General features: G+C 46.0%; 1 pseudogene; it reads left to right on the forward strand.

Moving 5' to 3' along the window:
• The first annotated feature begins 426 nt into the window (after positions 1 to 426).
• Positions 427 to 13,601, forward strand: part of LOC123163691 (DNA polymerase I A, chloroplastic-like) — a 24,676-nt pseudogene continuing 11,501 nt past the window's right edge.

The raw sequence follows: 13,601 nt of genomic DNA on the forward strand, positions 1-13,601 counted from the left end.
AAGAAAAAAAACACGTTTTTTCGCGAAAAAAAAATTTTGGTCCAAAAGTTCCGGAAGACCGGTGAAAAACCGAAACGTCGAAAAAACCCGAAAAAGAAAAACGTTTAAAAAGCTAAAAATGCGTGCGGAAAAATAAAATTCAAAAAGAGCGTCTAGAGCGCGACACGTGACGGGCGGCTGGGAGCACGCGAAGTGGCGCTGATCGTTGCGAGCCACCCGAACGAGCGCTCGTTAATTAGTTGGATTTGGCTGAACGCATCGACCAGGCCGGACGACCGAACGCACGAAGCAAAACCATAATGGGCCGGCCTAGTGACGCTCGAAGACGAAAAACCTTCAGGCAAGACGGAACGGAGCGTCGCACTAGGCGACATATATAGCTCTGGTACGTTGAGGGTCCAGCAGCTTAAACCCTCGGTCCACTGCTGTGCGAACCCTCCTCCGCCCTTTCCCCTCTCCGTCGCGGGACGACGGTGTTTTCCAAGCTGAGGCGCTTCGTGGGCTCCATGGCGGCGGCGGCGGCGCCGGTGTCCGGCCACCTCCGGGCGCGGTGCCCCTGCTCGCCCTTCCGCCACCGTCGGCCGGTTCCTCCGGCCCTTCCCGGCCGAACAAGGTAGCTCCCTGTTGCCGGATTAATGAGGTTTTCGCTTTGGTTGGTTGCATGCCTGCTCGTTTCAAGAAAGGTGAAAAGGATAAATACAGAAATTAAATCTATTGTTGTTCGTGACCGCACAGGGTGATGTTTCCTTTGGTTCATGGTAGGTGGCTATGTGATTATGCGCAGCTGCTATTCGCTAGGCCATATATCTCTGCATTGGATGTCAACACATTGTTTTTAATACATATATTATATAAAGCCCCATGACGAGGAACCAGCAAAGGCCGTCAGTTGTTCGCTTCTTGGGGTCGGGTGGGCATGAATAAGAGCCACCTTCGACGCCGCCCTGTCCTTTCTCTTGTCCAATGGCGACCATAGCTGAAAGAAGACAATGGTTTTGAAGGTGCAATCAGCAGGATGATTAATCATAACGTGCTCAATAATCAATTTATTCCGAATAGTCCATAAAGCCCATTTGACAACTTATTAGTTTCAGATGTAATGTTCCCTTTTTTTTTCTCTCTTCTTATCATAGTTAAGAATTTCAGTCCTATAAAATCTAATTTTCCAAATGTTTCTGGCTGACAGGCAACACTATTCCAATAGTTCAGACATGGGAATTAGAGAAAGCGGCGATTTCAGGTTTGGATTTTATGCCAACTTTAATGTGCAAAGTAGCAAACAAGAATGGATGAATGAGAGCAGGAAGATGTTTTATCTCAGAACCACCAACGCTGTCAGCAATAACATCCATAATGGAGCCACTCCTCTAAGGGCTGAAGATCTAAATCATGAACAACCCTCGGGTTCAACCTATCCTTCCATGTATAACAATCTAAGAGAAAGAGTGCCATCTAAATCAACTGTGAATAGATATGCCAATACAGATTTGGTCAAGTGTAGTTTGACAAATCGGTTTGCCCATGCTGTGTCGACCCCAAGGAGTGTTGTTAACAATCACAACAAACTATCAAGCATGCCTAGTAGGTCTAAGGCGGAGATTTCTTTGCATGATTGGTCATCCATGGAAGCCCCTCTGCCTAATTTCTCAAATACGGAGGCAACTTCAGAGTTTGATGGCAATGCTAATGTTGGTATGAGAATAAACACAAACTTTTTGCCAAAAAGGTGGCTCCATCTTCCCCAGAAAAAATATCCTTGACCAATGAGTCTAAAAGCACACGGAAGGCCCTTGCTGGCATCTATGACGAAGTTTTGGTTGTTGACAATATCGACTCAGCCGAGAATGTTGTTCGATTGCTTACTACAAAGTACAAAAGCTTTGTTCATGCATGCGGCACAGAGGTATTCTATATTTAACTGAGGCCCTGCTTCAATTATTTATTTCTCTAGAATGATTATGCTATATTCGTTATCAGCCACCATTAGATGCATATAAAGTAATAATTGGCAGCTGGGCAATAAATTTCTCTAGCGGAATAATGTCTCTTTACAGCGATGTTTCATGGATTTCATATGTTTTGTCCACTCTACATATTTATCACTAGAAGTTGATTTCTGATGGGCTATGGTCCCCAAATGGCCGTTGCCTCAAGAAATGGTTGATGTTTGGTTCGTGTCCCTCCATTATGAATTTAAGCTAAGTCGATAAAATCTCCTCCAAATGTTATGAAGAATGTTAAAATAGATACATTATAAGCAGTAAGTATTGGATTCTCATGTTGCAGGTGAGTACTATATATATATAGCCATGTAGCCTTTTGTATTTACCCCATTCTATAAGGGGTCTTCTGCATATTTCCTGCACCTGTACATGTATATATACTGGCCTATGGCCTCATTGGAATACAAGTTGCATATTCCTAACATGGTATTAGAGCTTTAGGTTATTTTTTTTCCGCACGCGCAACTCGTGCTAAGATCCAATCCCGCCGCCGCGTTCCTCTCTCTGGCTGCGCTGCTCCACACCGCCCGCCACTCCTGCGCCGCTGCTGCGCTTGGCTGCTGCCTACCCCGTGTGCAGCTTTCTCCGCTGCCGCTGCTCTACTCCCGATCCGCTGCCACTTTAACCCACCCAGCCACGCCCGCAGGTCTCGATCTGCCTCTCGCTGGACGCATCCACGCCCGACGGCTCCGTTAGTGCACGCGGGATCGCTGCTCCATCTGTGCGGGGGCGGGCGCTTCATCCGATCACAACTCGTGAGATCAGCTGGAGCTGCCCGTCGTGATGTGTGCTTCCTTGCCTGCACGTGGTGTTCCTGCATGTGACGTGTGCCTGCACAAGTTGTCCACTTGCTGCTGCTTTCCCCCGTGAAGATCCTGGTTCCAGCTACTGTTTGATCCTCGCTCGCATCGCTCGAGGCTTCTTCAGGCTGCTTCCACGACGCTCTCCCATGAAGGCCGCTACCTCTTGTGGCCTCTCTCCTGCGACGGCCACTGCCCCCGCGGGTTCGATTCGGCCGCCCTATGTTCGAATTGCTTCGTGCCGCCGCCGGATTCCGCCGCCACCCGCTGGATCTTGTCGGTCCTGTTCTGTGCTGGCGCTGTCTTCCTGGTGTCGCTCGGCTGAAGCTTTGCTTCGTTCTGCTAAAAAAAAATCATGGTGTCTCTAGCCCGCTGTCCGATGATTTCAGATGGTGTTTTCGGTGTTCCCTACACTAACCCCGTCTCGCACATGTGCCTTTCCTCGGTTCTTGGTGCTCGTCCATCTATACAGTCGTCCCTTGAGGCGACTTCCGCAGGTTGTGCTGGTCGCTCTTCTGCGGCTCCTCCTGCGACCTCCACACATGGTGATTGTCGCTCTACATCGACTCCTCTCGCGACTTGCACCGGCTGTGCTGGTGCATATGACTCCATCGACCGCGTCTCGCACACGCGTCTTCCTTTGGTGCTTAGTGCTTGTCTGCATACAACCTCGTCTCCTTCACCGGCCTTTGCGGACGTTGGTGGTCATGCTACACCGCCACATTTAGCGGCTTCTATAGGTGGTGGTGGCCGCTCCTCTCCTGGTGTTACTGCACCGACTACTTCAGCTCTGTCCTTCACTAAGGAGGAGATTGCAACTTCGCGCCCTGTTGAGTACCTCCGGCTCTCTATTGTCGGGTGCATCTACGTTGACCTCTTCAGTTGAGCCCCTGACCGAGCAGGAGATTGTGCGACTTTGATGCCTGCTAGTTCCATCTTTCGGTTCTTCATCGACAGGTTTTGCTAGTTCTGCTACTGACTATTCTGGCATTGAGAGACCACCTTCTAAACAATCAGGTACATCTCCGTGGATTCTTGATACCGGAGCATCTTTTCATATGACTCATGATTCATCCACTTTGTCTTCTATTCGTGCTCTTGATTCTCCTGTTCATGTTCTTACTGCTGATGGTACCGCTCCTAGTTAATGGTCGAGGCATTCTTAGCACCTCAACTTTTCATGCTCCCGATGTTGCTCAGATTCCTTGACTTACCATGCAACTTCTTTCTGGCGGTCAGATTGTTGACTCTGGTTGTCGGGTCATTCTAGACTCTGACTCATGTTCTGATCTGGACCGTCACACTGGTGCTCTCCTTGGTGCTGGCCTCCGGCGCCGTGACTCTTAGGGTCTCTGGGAGCTTGACTGGCTTCACCTTCCCTCCGCTGCTACCGCCGCCAATCTCTCTGCCTCTGTTGCCTTGTCTACCAGCTCTTTTCAGTAGTGGCATCATCGCCTTGGTCATTTGTGTGGCTCTCGTCTTTCCTCTTTAGTTCGACGTGGCCTTCTTGGACCCGTCTCCGGCGGTGTGTTTTTAGACTATCAAGGTTGCCGGCTTGGTAAACAGATCCAGTTACCTTATCCTCATAGCGAGACTGTGTCTCAGCATCCTTTCGACCTTGTTCACTTTGATGTTTGGGCTCCAGCTCCATTTGCCTCGAAGGGAGGTCATCGCTACTATATTATCTTCATAGATGATTTCTCTCGCCATACATGGATATATTTTATGTCTTCTCGTAGTGAGGTCTTATCTATCTATAAGCGTTTTGCTGCCATGGTTCACACTCAGTTCTCTACGCCTATTCGTGTGTTCCGTGCTGACTCTGCTGGAGAGTATATCTCCAAGATGTTGCGTGGAGTTCTTGCCGAGCAAGGTACTCTTGCTTAGTTCTCTTGTCCTGGTGCTCATGCTCAGAATGGCGTGGCTGAGTGCAAGCAACGTCACCTTCTTGAGATGGCTCGTGCGTTGATGATCGCTGCCTCTCTTCCACCTCACTTTTGGGCTGAGGCTGTTTCTACTTCCACTTATCCCATCAACCTTCAGCCGTCCACTGCTTTGCAGGGCGGCGTTCCTTTCGAGCGTCTCTTTGATCGTTCTCCTGATTACTCGGCGCTTCGTTTGTTTGGTTGTGTTTGCTATGTTCTTCTAGCCCCTCGTGAACGCACCAAACTGTCCGCTCAGTCTGTTGAGTGTGTCTTTTTAGGCTATAGTGATGAGCATAAGGGATATCGTTGTTGGGATCCTGTCGCTCGTCGAATGCGTATTTCTCGGGATGTTACTTCTGATGAGTCTCGTCCCTTCTACCCACGTCCATCTTCCTCGACCTTCTCAGTGGAGGATATATCTTTCCTCACTTTTCCTGACACACCTATCACTTCTGGTGAGCCCCTGTCCATCTGTCCCGTTGCCCTGCTTCTCCCACTATTGCAGATTCGACGCCACCATATCCTATGGTTTCCCCACCTCGCTTGTCACAGGATTCTGCACCTTCATCCCCGGTGACTTCTTCGTCTCCATCCCCTGAGTCTACCTCGGCGATTCCTCCTCGTATTCTTCCATCTTTTCCTCCGTATTATACTCGACGTCCACATGTTGTGGATGCATCTACTGATGAGCGATCTACTTCTGATGTGCCATCTTCCTCCTCTCAGCCTACTTATGGCTTGCGTCCTCGTCCGCTTCCGCTTGTTGATCACCTTGGTTTTCCAAGCGTTGGTGCTGCTGTTCTTGAGCCAACTTCTTATCGTCAAGTTGTTGTTCATCCTGAATGGCAGTTTGCGATGGCAGAGGAGCTTGCTGCTCTTGAGCGCACTGGCACGTGGGACCTTGTTTCTCTTCCTCCTAGTGTTCGTCCAATCACTTGTAAGTGGGTTTACAAGGTTAAGACTTGCTCTGATGGTTCTCTTGAGCGCTACAAAGCTCGTCTTGTGGCTCGTGACTTTCAGCAGGAGCAAGGTCGTGATTACGATGAGAATTTTGCTCATGTGGCCCATATGACCACTATTCGCACACTTCTTGCCGTGGCCTCTGTTCGTCACTGGTCTGTTTCTCATCTTGATGTTAAGAATGCCTTTCTTAACGGTGAGCTACGTGAGGAGGTTTACATGCAGCCTCCACCTGGGTATTCTGTTCCTGATGGCATGGTCTGCCATCTTTGTCGCTCTCTCTATGGCCTTAAGCAAGCCCCCTGCGCCTGGTTTGAGCGTTTTGCCTCTGTGGTATCTGCCGCTGGTTTTTCAGCGAGTGCTCATGATCCAACGTTGTTTGTCCACCTTTCAGCTCGTGGTCGGACTCTTCTCTATGTCGATGACATGATCATCACTGGTGACGACCCCGAGCATATTGCCTTTGTGAAGGCCATCTTAGTGAGCAGTTTCTTATGTCTGATCTTGGCCCTCTTTGCTACTTTCTTGGGATCGAAGTCTCTTCTACCTCTCATGGCTTTTTTATTTCCCAGGAAAAGTATATCCAGGATCTTCTTGCTTGTGCCGCTCTTACTGATGACCGCATTGTTGAGACTCCCATGGAGCTCAGTGTTCACCTCCGTGATACTGATGGTGACCCCTTGTCTGACCTGACGCGTTATCGTCATCTTGTTGGGAGTTTTGTCTATCTAGCTGTCACTCGTCCGGATTTCTCTTATCTAGTCCTTATTCTGAGTCAGTTTGTCTCCGCTCCCACTTCGGTTCACTACAGTCACCTCCTTCGTGTTCTCCAATATCTTCGTGGCACGATCTCTCACCGTCTGTTCTTTCCTCACTCCGGCTCATTACAGATTCAGGTCTATTCGGATGCTACGTGGGCTAGTGATCCCTCGGATCGCCGTTCACTTTTTGCTTACTGTGTTTTTCTTGATGGTTCTCTCATTGCCTGGAAGATGAAGAAACAGACTGCAGTTTCCCGTTCGAGTGTAGAGGCTGAGTTGCGAGCTATGGCTGTTTTGACGGCAGAGGTGACTTGGTTACGGTGGTTTGCTTCAGGACTTTGGTCTTTCTGTCACTAGACCTGCTCTTCTACCGTCTGACAGTACAGGTGCTATTAGCATTATGCGCGATCCTGTGAAGCATGAGCTCACCAAGCATATTGGTGTTGACGCTTTTTATCTGCGCGCTGGTGTGCAGGATCGGGTTATTGCTCTTCAGTATGTGCCTTCCGAGTTACAGTTGGCGGATTTCTTTACGAAGGCCCAGACTAGAGCACAGCATGGCTTCTAACTCTCCAAACTCAGTGTTGTTTATCCACCATGAGTTTGAGGGGGGGTGTTAGAGTACTATATATATATATATAGCCATGTAGCCTTTCGTATTTACCCCATTCTATAAGGGGTCTTCTGCATATTTCCTGCACCTGTACATGTATATATACTGGCCTATGGCCTCATTGGAATACAAGTTGCATATTCCTAACAGCAGGAGCACATATGATCGTAGGTTACTGCTGGGATAGCAGCTTTGCTGACAACTCATATGTTCTACCCGCAAAAAAAAAGAAAAAAAAGAAAAAAGAAAAGAGAACTCATATGTTCATCACTTACGCCAAATGGTCTAATGTTGCTTATTCACGACAAGCAGGGAATGTTATTGCATGATGCACACTAAGCTCATTAAAATGTTCTGACTTAGGGTAGCACAATCTTACGCAGGTAGCAAATATTGATGTCAAAAAAGAGACACCGGTTGATCATGGAGAAGTTATATGCTTTAGCATCTATTCAGGAAATTTGGATGCACATGCCGATTTTGGAAATGGCAAAACATGCATTTGGGTGGATGTGCTAGACGGTGGGAGGGATGTCTTGATGGCGTTTGCTCCATTCTTCGAGGACATGTCTATCAAGAAGGTCCAGTTTTGTTCCTCCTTATTTACAGTGGAGTAATCTCTGACTATTGTTTCCCCTTTATGTGTTGTAACATTTCCTCGTGCCTCTTCATGTAATCCGTTTAGTTCTGTTCTTTTCTAACGTCTTACCTCAACAAACCTATAACTCCAGTGCCAGTATTTACTGTTGTGGATTACTCTTGAAACAAATCGGATGTATTGCACTATTTTTATACTTGTGCATTTGATATAACAGCAAAATACCACCAGACTACATATCCAACAAGAAATGTATATAGTATCACTGGATATTTCAAGTGCATACTGTTTTCTTGTTGCTCGTGGTATCATGCCTTGATTTGCTTCTTCCTAAAACAAGTTTGCTTCTAAGATGCCATTGTGGCCTAGAAGCTGCTATATTTCAAGTGTCAATCTCGAAAAAATTACATATTACAGATCACTCATGTCATATCAACTATTGCAACCTTTATTTTTTATTGAGTTGGTTGAAGCCATCATTTGTTTTTCCTCTTCATCATGTAGGTTTGTCATAACTATAGTTTTGATAGTCATGTCATTGAGAACTATGGAATCAAGGTGACTGGGTTTCATGCTGATACAATGCATCTTGCACGCCTTTGGGATTCTAACAGGAGAACCGATGGTGGATATTCACTCGAAGGACTTACAAATGATCCGAGAGTCATGAGTGATGTTGGAAAGGATTTAATTAAAACTGGAAAGGTATCAATGAAAACAATCTTTGGTACAAAAAAGATTAGAAAAGACGGAGGTGAAGGGAAAGTTGTATATATTGAACCAGTAGAAAAGCTGCAAAGGGAAGACAGAAAGATGTGGATTTGCTATTCATCATTGGATTCAGTGAATACACTGAAGCTTTATGAAAGCCTGAAAAGCAAGCTTGAAGCAAAAGAATGGATTTTCGATGGTTGTCCTAGAGGAACAATGTACGATTTCTATGAAGAGTATTGGCGTCCCTTTGGTTCCCTTCTTGTGAAGATGGAAACAGAGGGAATGCTTGTTGATCGTGCTTACCTCTCAGAGATCGAGAAAACTGCTGTTGCTGAACGGAAATTGGCTGCAGATAAGTTCAGGCAATGGGCATCTGAATATTCTCCAGATGCCAAGTACATGAATGTGAATAGTGATATACAACTTCGCCAGCTTTTCTTTGCTGGCATTGAGAACAGGTATTGTCGCCTTTTTGTGCCGATCTATTATTTAAGGTTCCAACATTGAAGGTCTTCTGGATTTCCATATACCATCTCCTATGATATCTTAAATAGTTTGTGACATCTTTAGGTTCTTAACAAAGCAATGTACTAATTCTGGTGTTGATCTGAGTTAGCGTGCATTTACCCTTTGTGATTCATATGCACAGTGTGACACAGGCTATAGATTGTATGCTAAATATTATTACCACCCACACTTTGCTGCGAAGTATAAATATTCCTACATTACTTAGTCTACAACTCTACATTCTATTCATAGAGGATGCCTTTTTAGGAAAGAATATAGGTGGTTTTATTAAATTTCTGTCCTTGCAACTTAAGATGTATCTAATGATCAAAACGTTTCAAGTATTTGAGAATCAAAGTTAATATTTAAATGATTTTGGTCTGATGGTTAGTATAATTGTAGTGTTTGCTTGTTTTAATTGGGATTTTTCCTTAGGAGCCAATTTTTGGGTAAAGTAAGATAAGATTGATTTTTTTTTTGTTTCTGTCATTTATAATGCTTCATATCAACAAAAGGGGGAATTTGAAACTGGATCTTCCTTTGCATTGGGTTGGGCCTGCCAGTCATTCTGTGTATAATAATTCCTAAAAGGTGTAACTGAACTCTCTTTAAATATGTACCTGCTCGCCAATAGCCATTGCTTGTGCATGATTTTTAGGACTGTTAACTTCTCTAATCTTTGTGGTAGGCATAAACATGGTGAGACCTGGCCACAAAGTAAAATGTTTAAAGTGCGAAATGATGAAAACATAGCTCCAGAGGGCCAGAAGGCTTCAAAGTTCCGCACAATCGAACTTTCTGGTATTGTGGAAGATCTGAAAATTGATATGTTCGCCCCAAATGGGTGGCCTTCAGTCAGCATTGATGCATTGAAAATATTGTCTGGTAAGATACCCATGGATCAAATTTACACAATAGAAGACGACCAAGAGCGAGATGAATATAGCAACGGTTCAGAACTTCCCGAGCAGGATATAGAAGCAGCATCATCATATGGAACTGCATATGAACCGTTTGGTGGAGGAAAGAAGGGAACAGAAGCATGCCATGCCATTGCGGCTCTGTGTGAAAGGTCCTCTATTGACAAGTTGATATCCAGCTTCATTCTTCCCCTGCAGGTTAGCCTGCTGATCTTACTTATACCGACTAGAGCTGTCGTTCCTACCTTTACTTTTAGGATGCATTTACAATACAAATCAAGCTGTGCGACATGCTCAGTTCAAATATTGTTTACCTGGTGCTCTGCGAACCATTGAGTGGCTATTTTGCTCATCATGTGATATGGCGGCTTTTTTTAGAGGAGGCATGGGTGCAGCTAAAGTTGGTGACGTGTGCACCGTCAAGTATGAATTTTAGACGCTTTATTAATGCTGTTTGTTACTTGGCGCAAAATGGGTGTTCATATGGATTCTGAGAAATTCCCATGATGCTACTTGTACACTATGACTCTTCGAGTATGTTTAAAGGTTTATGTGTGCTGACATCTGCTTGTGGGGTCAAGTTAACCTTGAAGTATTAGTGTCACTGAGTATTGTTACTCTTAAGTCAAACACTATTTTATCCATGGTAGGGAGATAATATATCATGCAAGGAAGGGCGCATTCACTGCTCGCTAAATATCAACACTGAGACAGGGCGCTTATCAGCACGAATACCAAATTTGCAGGTATGCATCTTTCGCATTTCATTTGTTGTTTTAAACCAGCATCTCCCCGATTCTCAGTTGTTATAAGTGCAAGGTGTACTGTATACAAGAAAAGAGCGTTAGAAACAAACAAATGATAGGTGTATTTTAGAAGAATCGAATACTCCCTCCGTTCCAAAATACTTGAAGTTCTAGGTTTATCTTAAGTCAAGCATCTTTATGTTTAACCAAATTTATTGAAAAATATACCAATAATATATTATAGTTGCGTACCCTTTGTATTTTCCATGTTATACAAGGAGCTTTTTGCGTATTGTACAACACATGTACATGTATAGCCTATGGCCACCTAGGAATACAAGTTGCATATTCCTAAAATGGTATTAGAGCATAGGTTTTCTTCCTCGCGCACACAACTTGTGCTCTTCTCTGAATCATTCTTCATCTAAGTTGCCAATCAATTTTTCTCATGCTAGTCCGCTCATGTGCAACCCCACCTCCCTGACCCACGCCATTGTCTTTTTCCTGACGACAACCATCGTCGCTTTGCTGTCTCTAGATAGGGTTGTCTCTCCTTCGTCGTTCAGGCCTATTTCGTCTCGACATCTACAACATCAAATTAGTTTATTAGATTCATCATAAAATAAATTTCATGTTATATAAATTTGATGTTGTAGATGTTAATATATTTTTGTATACATGGTCAAACTTAAAGAAGTTTGACCTAGGACAAACCTAGAACTTCAAGTTTTTTTGGAACGGAGGGAGTATGTGTTGAAGAAAGAATAAAAGATGCAAATAAGCACTACCAACTTCTGCTCACCAGTGTGCTTGTTTTGGTAGGATACTAAAAGCTGCTGTTTCACAGATGCTCTTATCCCAGATGGGCGTGTTATGTATATGCACATTCTCTGCTGCTTCTCCCGAGCTATGCAAAGGAGACTCTGTGAACTGTTATGTAAAGGAGACTTTGTGAAGTACTTAGGGACGAAGTTACATATGCTATAAATTTCATAAAGCACACGAGCTGATGATAGGTTCAAACTTGAGCATTCACTAGTGGCGTTAGTATAGTGAAATTAACCTGCATTGTCTTTTTCTGGGGAAAGCCTTCATGACTAGTTTTACTTCATATGAAAAAGCGATACATCATCCACCATAGGCTAAGAATAGACGAGGGTGGACTCTCCAGCCAGAGATGGAGGATAAGTCCTGGCCCCGGTCGCTAAATAATCAGCAAAACGATCTGTTTCACGCGGGCAATGCTCAAAAACTATCTTACCGAACTCACCCATCAAAACAATCATCAATGATGGGTGCTGCGCCTGAAGAGGACCAATCCTTCAGTACAATCGCTTCAGTCGTGTGGGCATCCTTGGTAGGACCAATGAAGTTCTCAGTGGCAACAAAGTCGACATTGAGCTTTTGCATACCTTGTGGAGGTTTTGTCCATCTAAGCTGCTTTGTTAGATGTGTTACAGTATTTCCAGCATGCGTGTAGTTCAGTGCCAGGGCTTGGATTGCTGATGCTGACCTTTCCACAGTCTACTCTCCTCACCATTTACACGCTGACGCCTTTCCCACCACAAAAAACCAGCATCTAACAGCATAGAGAGAGGCCATGGGTATCTGGCTGAGGTATACCTGGTTCGCGTCAGAGTTGCACAGTAATTTCTCAAGAATAGCTGAGCCAGCTCTACCGATCTCTAGAGCTTGATTGATCTTGTCTGTTACTCCCAGCCTGCTCCAAACTTTCCTAGCTCGCTCGCAGGTGAATAATGCATGTCTAGTATCCTCTTTGGCCTTTTTCACAGACTGGACATTGGGAAAGTGTTCCAATGTGGCGATCAGCAAGGACAACACGGCACGGGATCACACCACGAAGCGTACGCCACATGAAAATCTTCACCTTCAATGAGACATTTAACTTCCGTGACTGTTTCCAAACGGGGTTTAGCAGCGATCCGCTCTCCCCTGAATTCTGTTTCAGAATTTCTCCGTATGTCGACTCCCATTTAAGATGGTAGGCCGATCTGACAGAGAACATGTACGACTTTGTGAATTGCCAAGCCACGAAATCCTCCATTTCACCATCTGGCAGCAGAATCTGGAGGATTCTGTTGGGAGTCAACATCCCAGAAATTATCCCGGACCCGAGTCAGGACTCTAGCACCTCTTCCAGTTATTATTTTCCGTGGAACTGCTGGAGGGGATCGATGGGTCATCCCAAATGTGGGTGTTGGCCCCATTATCCACTCTCCAAATGCATCCCTTCTTGAATGTTTGGGTTCCTGACCATATGCTTTGCCAGACATAAGTTGAGCCTTTCTTCAGTTCAACTACAATATATTCCCATCAGGGAAATATTTGGGCCTCAAGATCCCCGCACACAAGGACTGATTATATTCAATAAGTCTCCAGCATTTTTTAGCAAGTAGTGTGCTATGACCGGGGTAACTTATACCCGTAGGAGGCCCATCGGGCAGGTTTAGTTAGGGGCTTAGCCCACAAGTTATCTTATTTTTATTAGCATCGTGGTTATATAAACAAGCTGTAAGACTCTTTTGGAGATTAAGCAATAAGACAATTCTATTGCCCGGCTCCCAGAGGAGCCGGAAACCCTAAACCCTGGCCGCCTCCTGTCACCGTCGCCGCCTCCTCCACGCGCACGATGGCGCCCAGCCGCCGGCGGCCGCGTGCTCACCCGCGTCCAACTCCCCTCCTTTCCCTACAACCTCCAGCCTAGACCCGGTAGAACCCTAGCTCCTACCACCTTGGTATCAGTTAGCTCAGTTCCGATCATGTCTTCGCCGCCGCCAACCCTGTCGCTTCCGCTGCCGACTGCCACCACCGCGCCGCTGGCCATCTCCACCGCGCCGCTGCCCTCACCATCCGCGCCGCTGATCTCCACCTCCGGCGCCTCCACCGCCCAGATGCCGGCGCCCTCCACCGCACCGCCAGCAGCCGTCTACACCCCGGAGGTCACCGGGGTCCTCCACGACCTCGTCACAGCCGTCCAGGGGATCCGGCTGTACCTGGCCAGCCCCTACGGGCCGCCGCCGCCCCTGCCACCGC

The sequence above is a fragment of the Triticum aestivum genome, chromosome 7D (assembly GCF_018294505.1).
Source record: "Triticum aestivum cultivar Chinese Spring chromosome 7D, IWGSC CS RefSeq v2.1, whole genome shotgun sequence".
NCBI classification, from domain to species: Eukaryota; Viridiplantae; Streptophyta; class Magnoliopsida; order Poales; family Poaceae; genus Triticum; species Triticum aestivum.